This window comes from Lontra canadensis, unplaced genomic scaffold (genome assembly GCF_010015895.1).
Source record: "Lontra canadensis isolate GAN:19392208 unplaced genomic scaffold, GSC_riverotter_1.0 scaffold1, whole genome shotgun sequence".
Classification (NCBI taxonomy): domain Eukaryota; kingdom Metazoa; phylum Chordata; class Mammalia; order Carnivora; family Mustelidae; genus Lontra; species Lontra canadensis.
Genome location: NW_022630995.1, coordinates 71,857,208 through 71,880,470, shown reverse-complemented (window position 1 = coordinate 71,880,470; position 23,263 = coordinate 71,857,208).

Genomic DNA, 23,263 nt, shown 5'->3' with positions numbered 1-23,263 from the left:
GTTTTATCTACATGATAGGCTCCAGGTAAAAACGCTGAACAAAAAGGTTCAGGCAAGATTCTCTGGTTAGCAATACACCAAGCATGTTATCACACATCATTGCTGGGAGAAATAAGCTCTGTTCACAAGGCTCCATGGAAGAGGACAGCTGACAAACTGTACCTGGCATCTTCTTGATTCTGCCCTCTGTGCCCCTTCCCTTGGTTAATTTTAATCTATATCCTTTTTCTGGAAGAAACAATGACCATGAGTATAACAGCTTCTATAAGGTCTGTGAGTGCTTCTAGTATATCACTGAACCTGAGAGTGGTACTTGGGGATGCAAAAACTGTAGCCTCTGTCTTTTTCCCTACAATGGGGATACTAATAATATTACAAGTTCATGGTTGTTCTGAAGATAAATGAGACAATGTCCATAAAGTATTTGGCAAAAAGCCTGCCAACAACAATTATTCAATAAATATTAGCTTTGATTAGTTTAACTTATGAGAGAAAATAGATTATTTGATGATCATATTGAGACAACTGTTTGGTAATCTATGAAAAAAATAAAGTTAAAGCAATAGATCACATTTTATTTCCAAATAAATCTAGGATAGATACACTCTTTATTGAGAATTTCAGGAAGTTATATATGAATATGCATTTGTTCTATGGAGAGAGTGCTCTTTCTAAGTACAAAATTGGAGAGGATATCCCAAAAGGCTATGGTAAATAATCTAAAAATACATAAAAATTTATAACACTTGCATTTCCCAAAGAGCACCTTGAACAAAAGTAAAATGGAGAAAATATGTGAAAATATTTGAAGCATAGATAGCCTGCAAAGGATTAATACTCTTAATATATATTTTAAGTAGTTTTTTAAATCAATTAAAAATGTAAGTACTCAGAAAACTAATGTGTACAGACTTTAAAAGGCAATTGTAAAATATTTTATATCTATATAATCCCCAACTTTAAAATATGTTCTCTCTTACTAGTAACCAAAGAAATGCAGTGTTTTGCAAATGCAGTATCATTTTAATCTCATTTAAGTGAAAAGTTTACTTATTTTTAAAATGATAATAATATTGACAATGGTGGGTATAATAGATATTCTTGTACAGTAAATGGAATACAAATTGACATAGTATTTCTAGTAGTTCTTTCTCCACTATCATCAAAACTTTAACAACCATTTCTCCAACCTCCCCTTCCTCTAGCTAACCTCATCTTCTACTTCACAGAAAAAGAAAGAAAGAAAGAAAAAGAAATCATAAAGCAAAATCTCTTCTCCCAAATCTACTACTTTATCTATAACTACACTTACTCTTTCCTCTTCCTTTCCTTTGGCAATCAAGGAGATGCTCCTCCCTCCAAATGCAGCTAATTCCATTCCCTTCCTGCAGATACTAATTCCCACCCCCACCTTCATAAACTCTATACCATCTTTTATATCTTCTCCCATTTAGAGCTAATCTCTGGTATTTATATTCTTACAACTTGTCTCCTATATAACTGACCTCACCTTTTCAGTCTCCCGTTCTGGTTTCTAATTTTTTTATCCAAATTTTAAATGCCATACACCAAGTATTTATTCTTTATAGGTGATTTCATCTATTCCCATGGATTTAATATTGTCTCTATACTAATAACTCCATTATGCCTCCATATGTATCTCTTCCCTGAAACCCATATTCACATACCAAACCATCTGCTTGTTATCTCCACTAGAATATCCAATAGGAATCTCAAAGTTAATAAATCCCAAATAGAGCCATTAATTAACAACCTCTGCAAACCTGTTTCTCTCCTTGGCTTCTTTGTACTGATAAATAGCATTGCCATTTTTAGGCAAAAACCTACATATTTTCTCAGATTCTTATTTTTCACCTCCCCACCAACTACTCTATCATCAAACCCTCTCAGTCCTACTCTGTATGAATATCTCCTTTCTGCATTCATTATGATCAATATAAAACCAAAGTAACTCCTGAACATCCAATGGGATGGGAGGGAAAATTCCATATCCATACTAAGGAGTTGAACAAATCACTTCGCCTGGAACATCTCCAACTGGGATGGTGGAGCATGGACATGTCTTTCTTATGGGTCTCTCTCTTTAAAAATAATTATAAAGATATAGAAAGAGAAACACATCATCATATTCAATAAGCAGTGGTTTTACTTTGGAGTAGCATAATTTTATGAAAACAATGTTTATTCTGTGTGTTTTTGTAGTTTTTACAGTTTTAGTTATGTTTCATACTTTTAATGCAAAACATATTATTGAACAAGAAAGATGTACCTAATATAGTTGCCTTAAAATATAAAAATGATAGAACTAGTGGCTGAAATTGAGAAATCCACTATTATAATAGATTTCAACACTTATCTCTCAATAATGATAAGTCAAGCAGATGAAAAAAAGTCAATAAATATATTAAAAATTTGAATAGCAGAAGAAACAAGCATGTTCTAATTAGACGGAGAAAGAACTCCAAACCCAACAATTACAGAACATACATTCTTCTCAAGCACAAATAAAACATTTACAAATATCAACCATATGCTTGTCCAGAAACCAAGTCTTAACAATTTTTAAAGAAGTGGTATAATATACATCATGTTTACTGACTAAAATGCAATTCAGCAAGAAATCAGTAAAAATAAGCCTGTGCAAACCAAATATCTACATATACTGAGAAATTAAACATTTCTAAATAATATAAAAGATAAAACAAGGACCACTAGATCTATATACTGCCAAGTTTTCAAGTTTCATGTATAAATTCCAACCTGATTCTGGAGGAAAAGAGTTACCTAGAGGTTTTAGCAAAATAACTCATCTTTATACTCAGATCTATTGTCAATTTTTTAAAAACTATTTTGCTGCTCTTGGTTGTTTTTTTTTTTTTCTTCAAAGAGGAAGCAAGTCACCTAAAGACCTTATTCAAAGGATTACATTATTCGTGTCAGTCCTTTCATCCCCTAAAATAACAGTACAATTCACACCTGTGATATAGCACATGAGTGTAGGTCACCATACCTTGATTTGGGCTTGGCCATGTGACTTATTTTGGCCAATGAGATATTAGCAAACAAAATGCAGTAGAATGGTGCAAGTGATCTTCTCTTGTGCTCCTTCCTGGGCCTTGAGAACAACAGGCCTCAGAAGCTGCTGGTCCACAAAAGAAGGAAATGTCCGTAAAACAAACCAGGACCCAACCTTCAGCTTGAATCCAGATGAGCCTAGCATAGATCACCTGAGCCCCAGCCAATTTCATATGTGAGAAGTATATGATTTTGTTTTAGGACACTGAGATTCTTATGGTTGTTGGTTACATACCATTTTTATAGCAATATTTGACTAATACACTTACCTACCAGACACATATTAAGACAATCATAACTATAAAGCACTTTGCCAAAAGAAAACATGCTTTATAATTTCAGAATACTAACAAAAAGGGAACAGAACATTTTTTTTTAAGTAGCTACTAGGAAGAAGGAGTGGGACTGAATGGCACTGTGATAGTGTATTACTGTAACAAAGCCCTTTTCACTATTATTATTACATCTATTTTGGAGATCATAAAACAGAGAGCTCAATACTTTATCAGAAAATGTTAAAAATATGATCTCTGCTTAGGTTTTCTGATTCTAAATCCTGTGTGCTTCCAGTAAGTAAGGCTCTTCTACTAATAAATAGAAAGTATACAAAGTAGTTTCTACAGTTTTGAAAATGTTATTCATCACTCAGAAATTAAATAAGGATATGTTCTAAAGCAGAAGCCTTCGTATTCATTTCAAGTCACTAAGCCATTGATGAGCTTCTTTCTTTGACTAAAACATCTAAAAGTGCAGTGAAATACATTTATACCGTACTTTCTAAGAAAAGCTTTAGAGACTAGATGAAACAGAAGCTCCTTGTAGAGAGTGAAGTGAAATCTCCATGTCAAAATACCCACCTTTAAGAAATGAACTTATTCCCTGAAGAGGATGGTTGCGTTATGGACATTGGGGAGGGTATGTGCTATGGTGAGTGCTGTGAAGTGTGTAAGCCTGCTGATTCACAGACCTGTACCCCTGGGGCAAATAATACATTGTATGTTAATAAAAGTAATTTAAAAAAAGAAATGAACTTATTCCCTCTCCAAAATAGGTACTAGAGTTTTCCCATGGAAACTTGTTTATGAAAACTTTTTTATTTTATTACTTTTTTATGAAAACTTTTTTATTTATTTATGGTTCAGAAATGGGTATCTATCCTGCCATTGGATGTATATCATTATGTAAAACTCATGCTCTCCACATCTCTAGAGCCATATAGCATTTTGTCTTTCATTCTTGTATCTTAAGAGGAGAATACAGGGACGTTACATGAGCTACTTTTTCTCCAGCGTGAAAATTTGTCAGGGATGATATCATTTCCAGATGTTTTCTTATTTTTCATTTGTTTAAAGGCTTTATTCATCAGAGAGCTTGAGGGTTTCTAAGTGTGGCTCCCTCAGGGTATAATGGGGGGAAAATGTTGAAAGCACCATCACCACCAGCATCTCCATTATGACTGTCAAATGAAGCTTCCAATAATTGCAATGGCTCCCCTCTTTCCAACCCATTCAGTTTTGTAATAATCTATACGTAAAGTAGTAAATTTATTAACATCTATCCTGAGCAATACGAGGGAGATTAATCTAAGCACCACTTCATGATTTGACTGTACAGGTATAAGGAGATTGTTTGTGAATGTTGGCAGCCCTTTCAGGGCCAGGATGATGGCAGATTTTAGATTTATAAATATTGAAAATACATAAATGAGTGTACAATGATGAAAATATTGGACATTGACTACTCCAGAAAAACACGTGCTTGGAATACCTTTTAACATGATTGATTTCTCCAAGCTATTGTAATCTCAATTCTGTTGAGAATTCTGCAAATACCACTTAGGTATCTTGTTACAGAGAGGGTTAAAATTTATTTCCAATAAAGTAATAGAAAAATATACACTAATCTAATTAACTTGAAGGGGTATAGAAACAATTTACCAATACAGAATTCAGATATGCCATGGTCTTGTTGAACCAGAATATCTGACAAAACTTGAAATGAGCAGAAAAGACTTAATTTCAGGGAAATTGAAATAGGTGTGACAAAACCAATCCTCCTCTCAGAGACCATTTATTCCTATTTTCAAACATTTACAATAAGTCCAATTTTCCATTCTCTGTAGCCAGAGTTGGCCACTTGAAATGATTTAGAACCTAACTTGGAATATCTTATCTCTTTTAAAAATATAACTTTTAAAATTTGGTGTTATGTTTTCTTGGAACTTGTAAGATTGCATAATGAGAGATTATGTTCTCTTATTCAGAAGACTTTGGAGACTTTCATTCCAAAAGCAACATACCAACCAACTGACTAATTTTAGAGAACTAAAATATGCCGTTATGCTTTCCTTCAGCTAGAAGAGAGGTCACCCTGACTTTCCCATTGCTATAGAGTGCTATGAAAGCAAGGACTATGTGCTTCACTCTGTATACCTAGCACAACATTAAGTTAGTTAGGCAGTAATAATTTGATGCTAGCACTAACAACACTGAAGAAGTCTTGGGTAAAATTTTAGCCCCTCTACAAATCTTTACAATTTTCCTATTACTTTCCAAGGAACTAACATGATTTGAGGAAAATCATATTAACGAATCATTTGTTCACACCTTCATTTTAAATGTAATAGTATCCTGTTTATATCAAAACATTTGTCTTTCAGGTTTTGACATAAATTTCATGTCATGTGATAACCATGTCTTTACTAGGAACCCATAGACAGAATAATTACTAATAGGACATATGCAATGTCTTTGATGTAGGCTGCTGTATGTATGGCTTGGGACATCTGGAGGGTCAGCTGGAAGTCCCTTTCCCTTGGTCCCACTCTCTTTCCCTCCTCCAGGGTCCTGGCTTCATCCTGCAGCTAGCTCTTTGATCTCTTCCCAGTTCTAGCCCGAGGAGTACAGTGATTCTTTCTTCTTCAGAGCCTAATACCTACAAAAAAATAAAAACAAGGCCATCTCCTGTTAATGCTGACCATATTTGTACACTAAAATATCCCTCCACACCAAGAGTGAAGTTGAAAGGATTAAAGAAAGGAAAGCCAAAGATAACTACGTCCTGTTCACATGCATTTTCAACCCAAAATCATGAGATATGGGAACAACAAGGATCTTACTAAAGTCAAACCTTTTTGCATTTTATAAGGTACAGCATGAATCTGGTAGAACTTTTTTCAACAGCATCTTTGTTTTTTGTCCTTAAAGACAGCAAAGCCTTGGCCTCAAGACCATCATCTCAAATGGTAATGGAGGTCATAAACCTTTCCTGTGTGATGAGATATATTTCCAAATGTGGAGACTGACATACACAATTATCTCCTGAGAGAGACCATGGAAAAATGTCTAAAATTTGTTGTTTAGGTTTAATTTCTCTTCTTAAAAAACATACATAAAATTATGTTTTTGAAAAGCTTTACTTTCTCAGTGAAAATCCCTAACCTAAAAAAAGTTAACAGTGAAAATTGACTTCTAAATGGGTGCTCATTTTAAGTATCCATTCTAATCAAAAATACCAACATTAAAAATTTATAATAACTATATAAAGCTGAAATTTAATTGCCAACATAACTTTTGCAAAAAGAATTCCTAGTGTGGACCACTTAGCAGACTTTGTTTTCACATTTTCCTATACATATACGAAGCTAAGGGATTTTTTTCTTTATTTAGAACAAGTGAGATGAAATAGTTGTTATTCTTATTTTGATGTTCTTGAAGGGCAGATCAAACGAAGCTTATCCACAATGATAATGATTGATGACCTTCATCTAAGGATAATCCTCAAAACCTTTGAGAACAATCCCAATAGATGCAAACAGCAACAAAATTCCTGCTCGGTGAAGGGCATTGTAAGTACACACAAACATGTGCAATTAGTAATGTATTTTAAAAAAGAAAAAAAAAAGCATTCATGTCAATCATAGCACAGCACAAAAGAGAGAGAGCTGACATTGTAATTTTTAATTCCTGGGAGTTCATCCCAGCTATGCCACTTAAAGAAAGTGGACATTGGAGAATTTCACTAATTTCTGTGAAACTTAGAGTCCATGTATATAAAATGAGCACTTGCGTAATTGTTTCTTTCTTTTCTCTCTTGATCTTAAAGCCTATGAGGTTAGAAACCTTGTCTTTCTGGTTCAGTTTTGTTTTACAAGTGCCCAGCATAATGCCTGGCTTTTAGTAAATGTAAAATAAATATTTGATATCCAAAAGAATGAAATCATTTAGCTTTCAATAAATATTTATTTTGTATCTCATGTGGTCCAGGTGCTGTTGTAGTTGCTGGACATAGGGTTGTGGGAGTGGTTAGAAAACAGAAAAATCCTGGGCGCCTGGGTAGCTCAGTGGGTTGAGCCGCTGCCTTCGGCTTGGGTCATGATCTCAGGGTCCTGGGATCCAGTCCCACATCGGGCTCTCTGCTCAGCGGGGAGCCTGCTTCCCTCTCTCTCTCTCTGCCTGCCTCTCCATCTACTTGTGATCCCTGTCTGTCAAATAAATAAATAAAATCTTTAAAAAAAAAAAAAAAAAGAAAAATCCTTATCTTTGGGGGACTTACATTCTAATGCGGAAGACAATTAACAGAGTAAGTAGGTAAATGTTATGCCAAAAAAAATTAAAAGTTCAAGTTGGAAGGGAAGATAGGAAATGCTGGCTGATAGAGAGGTTTGGTGAGATTTTAGTCGACATTGCTAGGAAAGTTCTTGATAAAAAGATGACTTTCAAGTAAAAACACAAAGAAAGTGGGTTCCTACCCATGTGGCTGTCTTAGAAATGACAATTCTAAGCAGAAGGAACAAAAAGTATGAACACCCTTAGATAGGATTTTCAAGAAAAAAAGCACAGGGGCCAGTGTAGTTTATGAAGTAACATGCATGGAGGGAGAGAATAAAGTCAGAGAGGTAAAGTGGAGGCAACAAATCATAGGGCTTGTAAGTTGTATCTGGCTTTTATTGTGAGAGACAGGAAGTTACCCCAAGATTCTGAGAAGAGGAGTGACATGATCTGACTTATATTTTAATAGGATCACTCTGGCTGCTGTGTTAGTAATGGACTATAAGAGGACAAGGGTAGAAATAAAATAAACACCTACCACATGGCATTTGGGAAGATTACTCAGAAATACATGTGGAAAGCCTAGTGCAGACCTACCACTAACTGTCTTTCCTCACTAAAGAAGAGGTATTCTCACAGGTAATAGTTATGCTTTTCCTGAAGACATATATACGAAGGTTCTGTGTGGTTGCTGTTAACAATCCCAAGACACCCTACCTCCATTATGGCATCCTAGGTGTTGGGATATTAAAATAATGTGAGCAACAATAATCAACGGACTCCCAAAGGAAATGACCCTAGCATCTAGTCTAACAAAATTATTCAGGCAAAGTGAAGTAGTCACCTTATTTACCATTCCTGCCCCGGACCAAAGGATCTCATTCACTTAATAGTGAGGCATCAAAGGGTTGTATGGACACTGGGAATTTAGCTTTTTATCAAATGTTTGTATCTAAATTCCATAGTACTAGCATCAAAGATCAGACATTCACATCAACATTTACAAACAAAACACACAGGTGCTTTACTCACTCCGTGTTTAATACATTTTCCTCAGGAAAAGCTAAAAGCTGCATGTAACATGACAGAAATCCATGAATCTTAATTACGTTTCTCCTTAGAATCCTATCATTAGACTTTAACTAAGGATGTTTTGTTATTTGAAGAAATATTCGGTTAGTTTTATTTCTGCTTAATTAAAAAGAACCCAGCAATTTGGGCTGGTGGGTGTTCAAGCAGACCTGACCTTGCAAACAACCAACTAAGCAGGTGGTGTTTCCTTTCCCTGTCTCTCCTCTTCCTGCACACAGATGTTAAAAGACTTCTTTTTCCTATAACTGTCCTCACTTCAGTGCTTCTTCTGAGAGAGTTTGTACCAATTAATTCAACATTAGTTTACTGAGTATCTATTTTGTATCAGGTGCTGTTCTAGGTGCTAATGACACAAAAGTGAACCAAACACGACCTTGCTCTCAACAAGTTTGTCTTCAAAGGCCAACTGAAAATTAAAGAAGAGGGGATGAGGGTAAGAAAGACTAACTCACACCCAGATCCTCCCTTTCACTGCATCCCTCCATCTCCAAACACTTTTCATCTGGCAGCCTTTGGTAGATGCCAATAATAGCCCTGTTTGGGAAAGAAAGCACTTGAGAACAAGTCAGGGCTTTCCTCTAAAATATTAATGAGTGCTCACTTTGGCAGCACATATACTAAAATGTTGATGAATTATCTTTTGCTTTTAGGGGATCTAAGCACACACCATACCATGTATGTGCATTTTTGTCTGTATATATAATACTGAGTAGAAAGGAAAGGATGGGAACATGGATTTGGAAATTTGTTCAAAGCAAGTAACTAAAATAGTAATATTAGCTCTTGGTGTTTTTGAATAAGACTTTTGAAACTTTGTAATTTTCCCTTTAACTATTAGTTCTATTCATTTTGGTTTTAGTTTCTATACTGAAAGCATTATCCAAAGGTACTGTTTTTCAGATGTTTACTATGTAAGACTATAAAAGAATATTTATATTTATATTTATATATATTTATATATTGCATATATTTATATACATATTTATACATTGGTTGCCTTCTCAGCATCTTTTGCCCATTCTACCTTCCTATCCGAACCCAAATTTTATTCAGTGATCTCTTCCTATTTGTGATCCCAGGGAAGGTGACATCCCTGACTCCAGAGATAATTCAAGGTCACCTCAGCCAATCAGGTCAGAGCATTCCAGGGAAGTGGCAATGCTTTAAGAATGGACATGTGACCTAAATTGGTTTAATCAGACTGAATGGAAAACATCCATGGTTGGGAGAGAAATTTCTTTCCTCTCTCTCACCCTCCCTCTCTCTCTCTTTCCCTTTCTCTCTCCTGCTAGATAAAAGTAAGAAATTAGAGTTAACTCCGTGAGTGACAGATCCTAAGCCCACCATTGAGCTCTTAAATGAATCAAACTTGAGGCTATAGGAGATGATCAATTTGTTTATTGTCTAAGCCAATCTGAGTAGGTACTTTACTTGCAGCCCAAAGCATCATATCAGGTGCACACTAGAATTGTCACAGCTCTGAGCAAATACAAGATTTATTTGCAGTTCAGATTCCAAGCAGGAATTCCATCAGATTCTGTTAGAATCTTTTTAAACCACTCTTGTTTTTATGACATGAAGAAAGAAAGCTGTGCCAGAATACAGAAGTCGATGCTGGCAAAGAACACCCACACGGAACTTTCAGACTAGATTTTAACACGACAGACGCGCTGTACTATGGGTGTACTCTGAGTCCCCAAGGATGGGATTTTAAACAAGTGCTTAAGTAAAGATTGTATCATAGCAATAGGGTTCTGAAACAGAAGTCCTACAGACAGCTTAACTGAATAAGACAAGTACAGCGTAGGGCATAGAGAGGCTCCAGATGGGATTATTCTGGTTCTGTTCCTTAGTGAAGAGGAATGGGAGACAGATAATATACTACTGTATATCTTGTATATTCTATTATACTATAAAAAAGCATTTATGTGTAGTAATTATATTGTTTTTCCTATAGACTGTTCAGTCATTCTCAGTAGATCCTATTCTTAAACCCACAGATAAATTCCAAGTATTCCTATGTAGGACATATTGGTAGAGTAAAGCAAATTCTCTTTCTAGTAGATTGTTTGCAAAAATAGTTTCATCAATTTTTCCCATTTTTATAAAGTGATTTTGCTGCTTTTCTCAGAGTGGAGCTGTTTTCCCTTCCCCTGATGTTGTCTTATGACATGTTACAGTCAATGGAATGCAATAGAAGTGATGTTGTAGGACTCCAGAGCCTTAACTTCAAGAATCGTTGCTGCTTCCTCTCTTGCCCTGACCGCAACCTACACTGATGACAGTCATCTGGTGAGGCCTACAGTAGTACCACTCAGCTGAACCCAGCTCATATTTTAGAATTGTGAGCAACTCAATTATTGATGTTTAAGGTTTGGGTGTTGAAACTGATACATCTTCCCTGACTACTGAAGTCAGGACTCTAGTGCAATCTTAAAGAAGCTTTCTTTTTCTACTTAGATATGCCACATGTTATGTTACAAATAAATGTCTTAGAAAGGCTTAGAGGTGTCTTTTAGGAAGGAGACATTCCGGAAGGAAAACAGCCTCCTCAGCAGAAGGTCCAGTTCCCTCTATCCTATACTGATGATACTTTCCCTAGCCCTCACACCTACTGTCCCACCTGCCCATCATAGGTCACATTAAATACAGTCCTGATTAGAGCTAGAATGGTAAAAGACACAGTCCCATTCCATGAGACACAGGTGCATTACATGGTGGGCTTTGATGAGCTGGTCTAAGGACCTGACACCCATTTGCAGAATTACTTATGAATTCTGAAACACTAACTTATAGACCCATTTTGTCACAGTTGTAATCAATCGATTTAAAAGTGAACTCAGGGAATATAATCAGGGGACATTCTTGTTCTCCCATACTGCTTCTGGTTCATTCCACCCAATCTTCCTCTTCTGCCTTGTGATACCACTGAATTCAGACTCCATAGCTTCTGAATCATTTTCATGTTTTTTTTTCAAAACTCCAATCAATTCTAAATAATAACAATAATAATAATAATAATCTCTGAGCTATTTCAAAACTTTTCCATTCCTTTTAGCATACCCTTACTCTGGATGTGCAGTCTAGAAGTTCCAGACTCTATGCTAGGATTCCTCAACCCCAACACCATTGACATTTTGGATTAGGTAATTCTTTGTTGTAGGAGACTGCCCTGTGCATTGTAGGATGTTTAACAGTATCTCTGACCTCTACACAATTGATAACAGTTGAATTATAAAAAATGTCTCCAGGAGCACCTGGGTGGCTCAGTGGGTTAAAGCCTCTGCCTTCAGCTCAGGTCATGATCTCAGGGTCCTGGGATCAAGCCCCACATCGGGCTCTCTGCTCTGCAGGGAGCCTGCTTCCCTCTCTCTCTCTCTCTCTGCCTGCCTCTCTGCCTACCTCTCTGCCTACTTGTGATCTCTGTCTGTCAAATAAATAAATAAAATCTTTAAAAATAAAATGTCTCCAGATACAACCAAATGTGCCAAATGTGCCCTTGGGGCAAAATCATCCTGGGTAAGAATCACTGCTCTAGGGAAAGGAGCAAGATGGCAGAGCAGTACAAGACTGAGATATCATCAGGTCCTGGGAGTTCAGCTAATAGTTATTAAACCATTTTGAAAACCTAAAAACTCAACAGGAGATCAAAGAGAGGAAGAGCAGCAATTCTAGGAACAGAAAAGTGACCACTTTCTGGAAGGTAGGATGTGCAAAGTGAATCCAAGGCAATATTCAGGAAGAGAGACCGCGGTGGGAGGGGAGGCTCTTGGCAAGTAGTAGAGCAGCGGAGCACAAAATTGGAACTTTTAGAGATCTACTCCACTGAGGGACACGGCTCCAGAGGTTGGGGGTGGGGGTGGAGCGTTCACGGGGACAGTGTGGTCTCATGACCTGTAGGGACACAAAAAGTCCAAGGGTGTATGAGTGTGGCAGAGCTCCCAGGTATTTGAGTGGGGAAGCTGGCTGCAGAGACAGAGCCAAGAAGTGGACTTTCAGTTTAGGATTACCTTAAACCATGATCCAAGGCACAGTCAGGTCACTGCTCAGCAAGCAGGGACCCCACAAGCAGCAGATCCAGGGAGACCTCCTCCTTCCTCCTCCAAGAAGAGTGGCGCAGGGGTACACTGCAAGAATCTGCTGGGTTTGGAGACTCCAGACAGAACTGTGCACCAGAAATAGAAACAATCAGTCACAGGCTGGGTGAGCTCAGAGTGCAGCTGGAGACTAGGAAGATGGGAGGGGATTGATTGCTTTTCTCTGAGGGCGCATTGAGGAGTGGGGTCCTGAGCTCTTGCCTCCTATGAGGTGGTCTACTGGGAGGCCACCATTTTCATTCCCATTCTCCAAAGTTGTACGGAAAGCATTCAGGGAACAAAAGCTCCCAAGAGCGAACCTGAGCAGATGACTTAGCCTGGCCCCTGGCAAGGGCGGTGCAATTCTGCCTCGGGCAAAGACATTTGAGAATCACTGCAACAGGCCCGTCCTCTAGAAGATCAGCAAGAACATCCAGCAAAGACCAAGTTCAAGGATCAATGAGAAGAGTGGAGCTCCAGAGCTAGAGGAAAGCAACACATAGAATTTATGGCTTTTTCCCCATGATCCTTTCATCTTCCAAAGTTAAATTTTTTTAATTTTATATTTTTCTTATTCTATGTTTTTAATTTTTCCTCTTTCCTATTTTAACATTTTGTAACTACTTTATCTCATCAATGTCTTTTTAAAATCTTTTTTTCATTTTCATTCTTATAGTTGTATTTTATCCCTTCATTGTACTTAACCTTATTTCTTGATTACATATAGGGGTTTTTTTTCTTTAAAATTTTGGGATACAATTTCTTCTAATAGATCAAAATATAACCTAAATCTAGGACATAGCTTTGTTCTAGTGTCTAGCCACCAAAAGAAATTAAATCTTGCCATTTGCAACAACATGGGTGGAACTAGAGGGTATCATGCTTAGTGAATAAGTCCATCAGAGAAAGACAATTATCATATGATCTCTCTGATATGAGGAATTTGAGAGGCAGGGTGGGGAGTCATGGGGGATAAGGAGGAAAAAAATGAAACAAGATGGGATCAGAAGGGAGTCAAACCATAAGAGACTCTTAATCTCATGAAACAAACTGAGAGTTTCTGGGGGTTGGGAGGGAGTAGTGATAGGCTGGCTGGGTTATGAACACTGGGAAGGGTATATGCTATGGTGAATGCTATGAAATGTGTAAGCCTGACAATTCACAGACCTGTATCTCTGGGGCAAATAATATATTATATGTTAATTAAAAAGAAAAAAAGAATCACTGCTCTAGACCATACATTCTTAATGGAAGTGATGTTGCACCCAAAAGATGAAAATTAATTCTTAAGGGCTGAAAAAAAATGTTAGGTGGTCCAATATTTCATAGCCCTCTAAGGAGCCATAGTACATAGGCAAACAGCATATCTATGGTATTAACAACTTGTGGGTTAGGGAGAAAGACAGGAGGAAAAACTAAAAAAGGTCTCCATCATTTGTTTTTTAAAAAGTGAGAAACACTCTATAGATCAACAGTAAGTTGTGACCTGCTGAGGGGGAAGGGTAAGAGCTAAAGAGCCAGTCTTTTTACTTAGCTGTGTTATGTAATTGTCCTTTGACTATTGAATTCCCTCTGCCATGGCAAGCATCCAAAGGCACATCTCCTTGAAGTGTGGTTCCAAGTGGTTTTTAACATCCTAGGCCCCACTCTGTACCACTCTCTGATGTGGATAATACACCCTCTAGCTGCCCTCAAGCCGTTAACCACACACAGAATCTCTCTATTGGGAACCTCTAGTGTTGGGTCATTCTCTTGGGTGAGATTATTAAAGATGGCTTTATTTTGGCTACCTGCATTGATTTCATTAACCCACGGGAACTCACTGAGGCTCAACCTGCCCAGAAATGGAAGCAATTCTAGCCATCTCCAGCCTTCACACTTCTCCCACCCAAAGTCACTGTGCCCCAACAGACTTCAGGAAACTCTTATCATGTCTACAAAGAGCTCTCCAGCTTTTAGTTCTAGTAGCAGTACATGGGGAAGCCTCAAAAAATACAACTTACAGTTTCATAAGCCTTTAGGCCAGAAGTCAGACATAGGTCTCCCCTACTAAGGGTCTTAGAGCACCCCTTAATTGCCTTTTGAGGGAAGACTTTCTCCTCTCTCCCTTATCCCCTATTCTCTGGACTCTAGAGATAGAGAACATGGGCTGGAAATGGGGAAGCAGGGTTGATAGTTTGGCTACATTTTAATAAATGCTTTAGAGATCTATATAAAATTTCTCTGAAAGATATTTTGTCCTCAACTTTGGGACATCATTAAACAGTCTGAGACAACAGGACAATATTCATTAAATATCTAGTTATACAATTTATTAGTCAATTGGGACTTTACATAAAAAGAAGAATCTAAGCCAATATTTCCCAGTTTGTAGGCTGAAAAAAAATTGGTGATTTTTAAGAGTTTTACCAATTGATTCATATTTCCTTTCATTAATTCAACAAATACTGCTGGGTATTTGTCAGGAAGACTGATAGCTGTTGCAGAAACAAGTCAGGCAAGGTCTCTGCTCTTGTGGAGAATAGTCTAGCAAAGGAACATGAATAGTTAGTGAATAATGGCGTACCCGCCAATTGTAATAAGTGCTATGGGAAAAAAAATAAGGCAGGTAATGTAACAGGGAATGGTTAGAAGGGAGGAGGGAGGAATATTGTTCTGGACCAAGTGACCACAGAAAGGGTTCTTTGTATAGGAAACATTTAAGCAGAATACAAAATAGCTTAAGAAAGAGCTAGTTTTGTGAAGACTTGGGGGACAAGAATTCCAAGGAGAGGAAGTACAAGGCCCCTGAGCAAGAATGAGCTGAGCATTTTCCAGAGAGAATGTAGCCACAGAGCTGGATGTGATAATGGTGCAGAGAACGCTATTTTATGTCACACTGCTTATAGACCAAATCTGTTTCACAAATACGTGTGCTGCCATTGTCCAAATGCACACAAATCTTGAAAATGACACAGACATGTATTGAATGTGTTACTAAATGCTTAGTAGGTTTCTATTATGAGTAGAGAGATTGTGAAATTTGTTGATGTTAAGAGTCATTTTCTCCAGAAGTAGTAGAAACTACCTCCTCTGACTTCCTCATACAAGACTTATTTGTACAAAACTAGGTTTCCATTCTTCCTTTGATTCTGGGGAGAAACAATTCTTTGAAAAGAGGGAAATATTCAGATTCAACCTTTATCCTTCCTTTAAATGACCAAAATCTGTATACAATAGACAGAACTGGGGATAGTTGATGGTACAAGCAGAGAAGCCAACTATCACCTTCAGGCAAGTATCTCTGCATTCTTGTTACAAAATCCCTCCCTTATAAGCACAGTATTTGCTGTCTCCAGAGATTCTACATATTTACATTTAAAATTATTCTAAATGGAACAAAAAATGTATACCATATTATGGTATACCTTAGCAGGCATCGGTTTTTTACCAATAGAGATTATAAATACAATTATCTGTAATATAAATTGAAAACAGACCGTTTTTAATGCCTGATGCCAAAATCATCACAGACCTACCTCTAACTTACTATCAGAGACTTATTTACCATAATTGACTTTCTTGTTGTTTTACCTTGTCTTTGACCCTGTACACCTCACATGATGCTCCTGAATTTAAAAGAGAAAATGATTAATGTGGCAAGTGCAGAGACAGCCAAGTTCATGAACACCAATGGGGACCTGGGAGAAGCCTGATAAATAATAAATACTGCCACTTCTCACACTCTGACTCTCTCTTTCACTGCATCTTTCAGGCAGCTTTCTAAATGAGAGGTCACTTATTTTAAACCAAGTATACCTCTGTGCTATTTGAAACTTATTTATGCCATGGTCAGGAAAAAATATTTATATCTAAAAATGCTGAACCATAAAACTCTAGCCACAGGAAAGGTTACCTGTATTAAAAAAAGAAGAAGAAGAAGAAGAAGAAGAAGAAAAGAAGTTTGTATCACCATAATTTCCATAATCTTTTTTTTTTCTTTCATGAAACAACTCTCACCTCTGTTTTGCCTTTAGAGACTAACTTATGGGTACCCTTCTGCTCAACTTTATGAGACAATTCACAAATAAAAAATCTTTGAGGTTGAATGTAAAAATACTTTAACTATGAGGGGAAATAACAAAGTAAATCATTTCTGGGAATATAGATGATAGAAGAAAAATGATTTTGTAAAATTAAAGACCATTAATGGATTTCAAATTAATTCTGTGTAGGAAGTACAGAGTTAGAAATGGAACGCTCTGGTAATCAGCAGTTAATGAATACTATAATTCACTTTTGTTTTCAAAGATCATTTATATCTCCCTCCCACTTTTACCTATTATCTTTTTATCCTTTTGCTGCTGCTTGGATTTATTCTGATAGCCATTAGTTTACTGGAAATTATGCCCTCAGGAGAGGAAAGATGGTGGAGGAGTAGCAGATTAAAATGACATCAGATCCCAGGAGTTCATCTAAATAGGTATCAAACCATTCCAAACACCTACAAACTCAACAGGAGATAGAAGACAAAAGAAGAGCAACAATCATAAGAACAGAAAATTGACCACTTTCCGAAAGGTAGGACATGCACAGAAATGAATCTGAAGCAACAGGAAGATAGACCACAGTGGGAGGGGCTGGCTCCCAGCAAGCAGTGGAGCAATAGAGCACAAAATCAGAACTTTTAGAAGTCTGCTCTACTGAGGGACATTGCTCCAGAGGCCAAGTGTGGGGTGGAGCCCTTGCAGAGACTGTGGTCTCAGGTCCTTCAGGATCACAGAAAGATTGGGGGGATGTCTGAGTGTGACAGAGCTGCCAGGTATCAGAGTGGGGAGGCTAACTACAGAGACAGAGCTGAAGAGTGAGCCCTCAGATCAGGGTTTCCTTAAACTGTGACCCAAGGCACAATCAGGCCACTGCTCTTCAAGCAGGGACCCCACAAATGGCAGATCCGGGTAGACTCACCTTCCTCCTCTGGAGGAGCAGTGGGGCAGGAATTTGCTAGGTTTGGAGATTCCAAACAGGGCTGTGCACCAGAGATAGAAATGCTCGGTCACAGGCTGGGTGAGCTCAGCGTGTAGCTGTAGACCAGGCAGAGAGGAGTGATTGACTGCTTGTCTCTGAGGGCACACTGAAGAGTGGGGCTCCAAGCTCTCAGCTCCTCCAGGACAGAGATTGCAAGGCTGGCATTTTCATTCCCATCCTCCAAAGAAGTATGGAAAGCATTCAGGGAACAAAAGCTCTGAGAACGAACCGAGCGTATTACCTAGCCTGGGTCCCTGGCAAGGGTGGTGCAATTCTGCCTCAGGCAAAGACATTTGAGAATCACTGCAACAGGCCCCTCCCACAGAAGATCAGCAAGAACATCCTGCCAAGACCAAGCTCACCAATCAAGGAGAAGAGCGGAACTCCAGAGCTAGGGAAAGCAATGCATAGAATTCATGGCTTTCCCCCATGATCCTTTAATCTTGCAAAGTTAAATTTTTTACTTTTTTTTCTTATTCTGTTTTTTTAACTTCTCCTCTTTCCACTTTTAATATTTTTAACTAGTTTATTTTAACGATAACTTTCTTAAAAAAAATCTTTTTAAATCTTCATTGTTATAGTCATATTTTATCCCTTCATTGTATTTAACCTTATTTTTTGTATACATATAGGGTTTTTATTTTTCTAAAAAATTTTGGAATACAATTTCTTCTAATAGATCAAAATATACCCTAATCTAGCACATAGCTTTGTTCTAGTCTCCAGCCTGAGCACATTCCATCCTCTTTATTTTTTCTTTTCTTCAACCAACTTATCATCAATTCCTTTTTTAGAATTTTTGTTTAATTTTCAACATTATAGTCATATTCCATCCCTTCATTGTGTTTATCCTTATTTGTGTGTCAGTGTGTGTGTGTGTGTGTGTGTGTGTGTGTATGTATGTTTTTCTTTCTTTAAAACGTTGGGAAGTAGTTTCTTCTAAGGGACAAAAATACACCCAAAATCAAGTGGGTGGCTCTGTTCTATTCATCAGTCTAATTTTTTTTTTCATTGTTATTTCTTTTTTCCCCCTCCCCCCCCCCCCCCCCAGTTTTAGATCTCCTCTGATTTGGTTAGCATACATTTTTCTCAGGTCTTTGTCATGCTTTTAGTATTTTATTCTCTCACTCATATATTCTTATCATGATAAAATGACAAGGTGGAAAAACTCACCACAAAAAAAGAACAAGAGGCAGTACCAAAAGCTAAAGACTTAATCAATATGGACACTGGTAATATGTCAGAACTAGGGTTCAGAATGATGATTCTCAAGGTGCTAGCTGGGCTCAAAAAAAGGCATGGAAGATATTAGAAAAACACTTTCTACAAAAATAAAAGAACTAAAATCTAACCAAGTTGAAATTTAAAAAGTTATTAATGAGGTGCAATTAAAAATAGAAGCTCTTACTGCTAGGATAAATGAGGGAGAAGAGAGAATTAGTGACATAGAAGATGAAATGATCTACACTAAAGAAGCTGAGCAAAAGAGAGACAAACAACTACTGGACCATGAGGGGAAAATTCAAGAGATAAATAATACCATAAGATGAAACAATATTAGAATAATTGGGATCCCAGAGAAAGAAAAAAGAGAGATGGAGGCATAAGGTATATTGGAGAAAAGTATACTAGAGAATTTCCTTAATTTGGTGAAGGGAACAAGCATCAAAATCCAAGAGGCAAAGAGAACCACCCTCAAAATGAATAAAAATAGGTCCACATCCCATCATCTAATAGTAAAACTTACAAGTCTTAGTGATAAAGAGAAAATCCTGAAAGTAGCTCCAGACAAGAAGTCTGTAACATACAATGGTAGAAATATTAGACTGGCAACAGACCTATCCACAGAGACCTGGCAGGCCAGAAAGGACTGCATTATATATTCAGAACACTAAATGAGAAAAAATATGCAGCCAAGAATACTATATCCAGCTAGGCTGTCATTGAAAATAAAAGGATAGGTAAAAAGCATCCAGGACAAACAAAAATTAAAAGAATTTGAAAACACCAAAACAGCCCTACAGGAAATATTGAAAGGGATCCTCTAAGCAAAGAGAGAGCCTAAAAGTAGTAGACCAGAAAGGAACAGAGACAATATACAGTAATAGTCACCTTACAGGCAATACAATGACACTAAATTCATTCTTTCAATAATTACCCTGAATGTAAATGGGCTAAATGCCCCCAATCAAAAGACACAGGGTATCAGAATGGATTAAAAAAACAAAACCCATCAATATGCTATCTACAAGAAACTCATTTTACACCCAAAGTCACCCCCAGATTTAAAGTGAGGGGGTGGAAAACAATTTACCATGCTAATGGACATCAAAAGAAAACTGGTGTGGCAACCCTTATATCAGATAAACAAGATTTTAAGCCAAAGACTATAATAAGAGATGAGGAAGGACACTATATCATACTCAAAGGGTCTGTCCAACAAGAAGATCTAACAATTTTAAATATCTATGCCCCTAACATGGGAGCAGCCAACTATATAAACCAATTAATAACAAAAGCAAAGAAACACATTGACCATAATACAATAATAGTAGGGGACTTTAACACTCCCCTCACTGAAATGGAGAGACCATCAAGGCAAAAGATCAATAAGGAAATAAAGGCCTTAAATGACACATTGGACCAGATGGACATACAGATATATTCAGAGCATTCCATCCCAAAGCAGCAGAATACACAATCTTTTCCAGTGCACATAAACATTTTCCAGAATAGATCACATCCTGGATCACAAATCAGGACTCAACCAGTACCAAAAGGTTGGGATCATTCTCTGTATATTTTCAGACCACAATGCTCCAAAGCTAGAACTCAATCACAAGAGAAAAGTTGGAAAGAACGCAAATACATGGAGGCTAAAGAGCATCCTACTGAAGAATGAATGGGTCAATCAGAAAATTATAGAGTAATTTTAAAAATTCATGGAAACAAATGAATATGGAAACACAACTGTCCAAAATCTTTGGAACACAACAAAGGCGGTCCTGAGAGGAAAGTATATAGTGATACAAGCCTTTCTCAAGAAACAAGAAAGGTCTCAAGTACACAACGTAACCCTACACCTAAAGCAGCAGGAGAAAGAACAGAAAAGAAAGCTTAAACCCAGCAGGAGGAGAGAAATAATAAAGATCAGAGCAGAAATCAATGAAATAGACACCAAAAAAACAATAGAACAGATCAACAAAACTAGGAGCTGGTTCTTTGAAAGAATTAGTAAGATTGATAAACCCCTGTTCAGACTTATCAAAAAGAAAAGAGAAAGGACCCAAATTAATAAAATCATGAGTAAAAGTGGAGAGATCACAACCAACACCAAAGAAATACAAACAATTATAAGAACATATTATGAGCAACTATACGCCAGCAAATTTGACAATCTGGAAGAGATAGATGCATTCCTAGAGATGTACAAACTACCAAAACTGAACCGGGAATAAATAGAAAACCTGAACAGACCCATAATCAGTAAGGAAATTGAAGCAGTCATCAAAAATCTCCCAAAAAACAAAAGCCCAGGGCCAGATGGCATCCCAGGGGAATTCTACCAAACATTTGAAGAAGAATTAATACCTATTTTCCTGAAACTGTTCCAAAAAATAGAAACGGAAGGAAAACTTCCAAATTCATTTTATGACGCCAGCATTACCTTGATCCCCAAACCAGACAAAGACCCCATTAAAAAGGAGAATTACAGACCAATATCCCTGATGAACACAGATGCAAAAATTATCACCAAAATATTAGCCAATATGATCCAACAGTACATGAAAAGGATTATTCACCATGACCAAGTGGGATTTATTCCTGGGCTGCAAGGTTGGTTCAACATCCACAAATCAATCAATGTGATACAATACATTAAAAGAACAAGAACCGTATGATACTCTCAATAGATGCTGGAAAAGCATTTGACAAAGTACAGCATCCTTTCTTGATCAAAACTCTTCAAAATGTAGGGAGAGTGGGTACATACCTCAATATCTTCAAAGTCATCTATGAAAAACCCACAGCAAATATCATTCTCAATAGGGAAAAATTGATAGCTTTTCCCCTAAGGTCAGGAACATGGCACAGATGTCCACTATCACCACTGTTATTCAACATAGTACTAGATGTCCTAGCCTCAGCAATCAGACAACAAAAAGAAATAAAAGGCATCCGAATCACCAAAGAAGAAGTCAAACTCTCACTCTTTGCAGATGGTATGATACTTTATGTGGAAAACCCAAAGACTCCACTCCAAAACTGTGAGAACTCATACAGGAATTCAGTAAAGTGTCGGGATATAAAATTAATGCACAGAAATAAGTTTCATTTCTATACACCAACAGCAAGACAGAAGAAAGAGAAATTAAGGAATCAATCCCATTTACAACTGCACCCAAAACCATAAGATAGCTAGGAATAAACCTAACCAAAGAGGCAAGAATCTGTACTCAGAAAACAATAAAGTATTCATGAAAGAAATTGAGGAAGACACAAAGAAATGGAAAAATGTTCCATGCTCATGGACTGGAAGAACAAATATTGTGAAAATGTCTATGCTACCAAAGGCAATCTACACATTTAATGCAATCCTTATCAAAATACCATGAATTTTTTCAAAGAAATGGAACAAATAATCCTAAAATTTATATGGAACTAGAAAAGACCCCAAATAGCCAGAGGAATGTTGAAAAAGAAAACCAAAGTTGGTGGCATCACAATTCCAGACTTCAATCTGTATTACAAAGCTGTAATCATCAAGACAGTACAATACTGGCACAAAAACAGGCACATAGATCAATGAAACAGAATAGAGAGCCCAGAAATAAACCCTCAACTGCATGGTCAACTAATCTTCAACAAAGCAGAAAAAATGTCCTATGGAAAAAAGACAGTCTCTTCAACAAATGGTGTTAGGAAAATTGGACAGCCACATGCAGAAAAATGAAACTAGACCATTTCCTTACACCACACACAAAAGTAGACTCAAAATGGATGAAAGACCTCAATGTTAGACAAGAATCCATCAAAATCTTTGAGGAGAACACAGGCAGCAACCTCTTCGACCTCAGCCACAACAACTTCTTCCTAGAAACATTGCCAAAGGAAAGGGAAGCAAGTGCAAAAATGAACTATTAGGACTTCATCAAGATCAAAAGCTTTCACATAGCAAAGGAAACAGTTAACAAAACCAAAAGACAACTGACAGAATGGGAGAAAATATTTGCAAATGACATATCAGATAAAATGTTAGAATCCAAAGTCTATAAAGAACTTATCAAACTCAATACCAGAAGAATTAATAATCCAATCAAGAAATGGGCAGAGGACACAAACAGACATTTCTGCAAGGAAGACATCCAGATGGCCAACAGCTGGATGAAAGTGTTCAACATCACTCAGCTTCTGGGAAATACAAATCAAAACCACAATGAG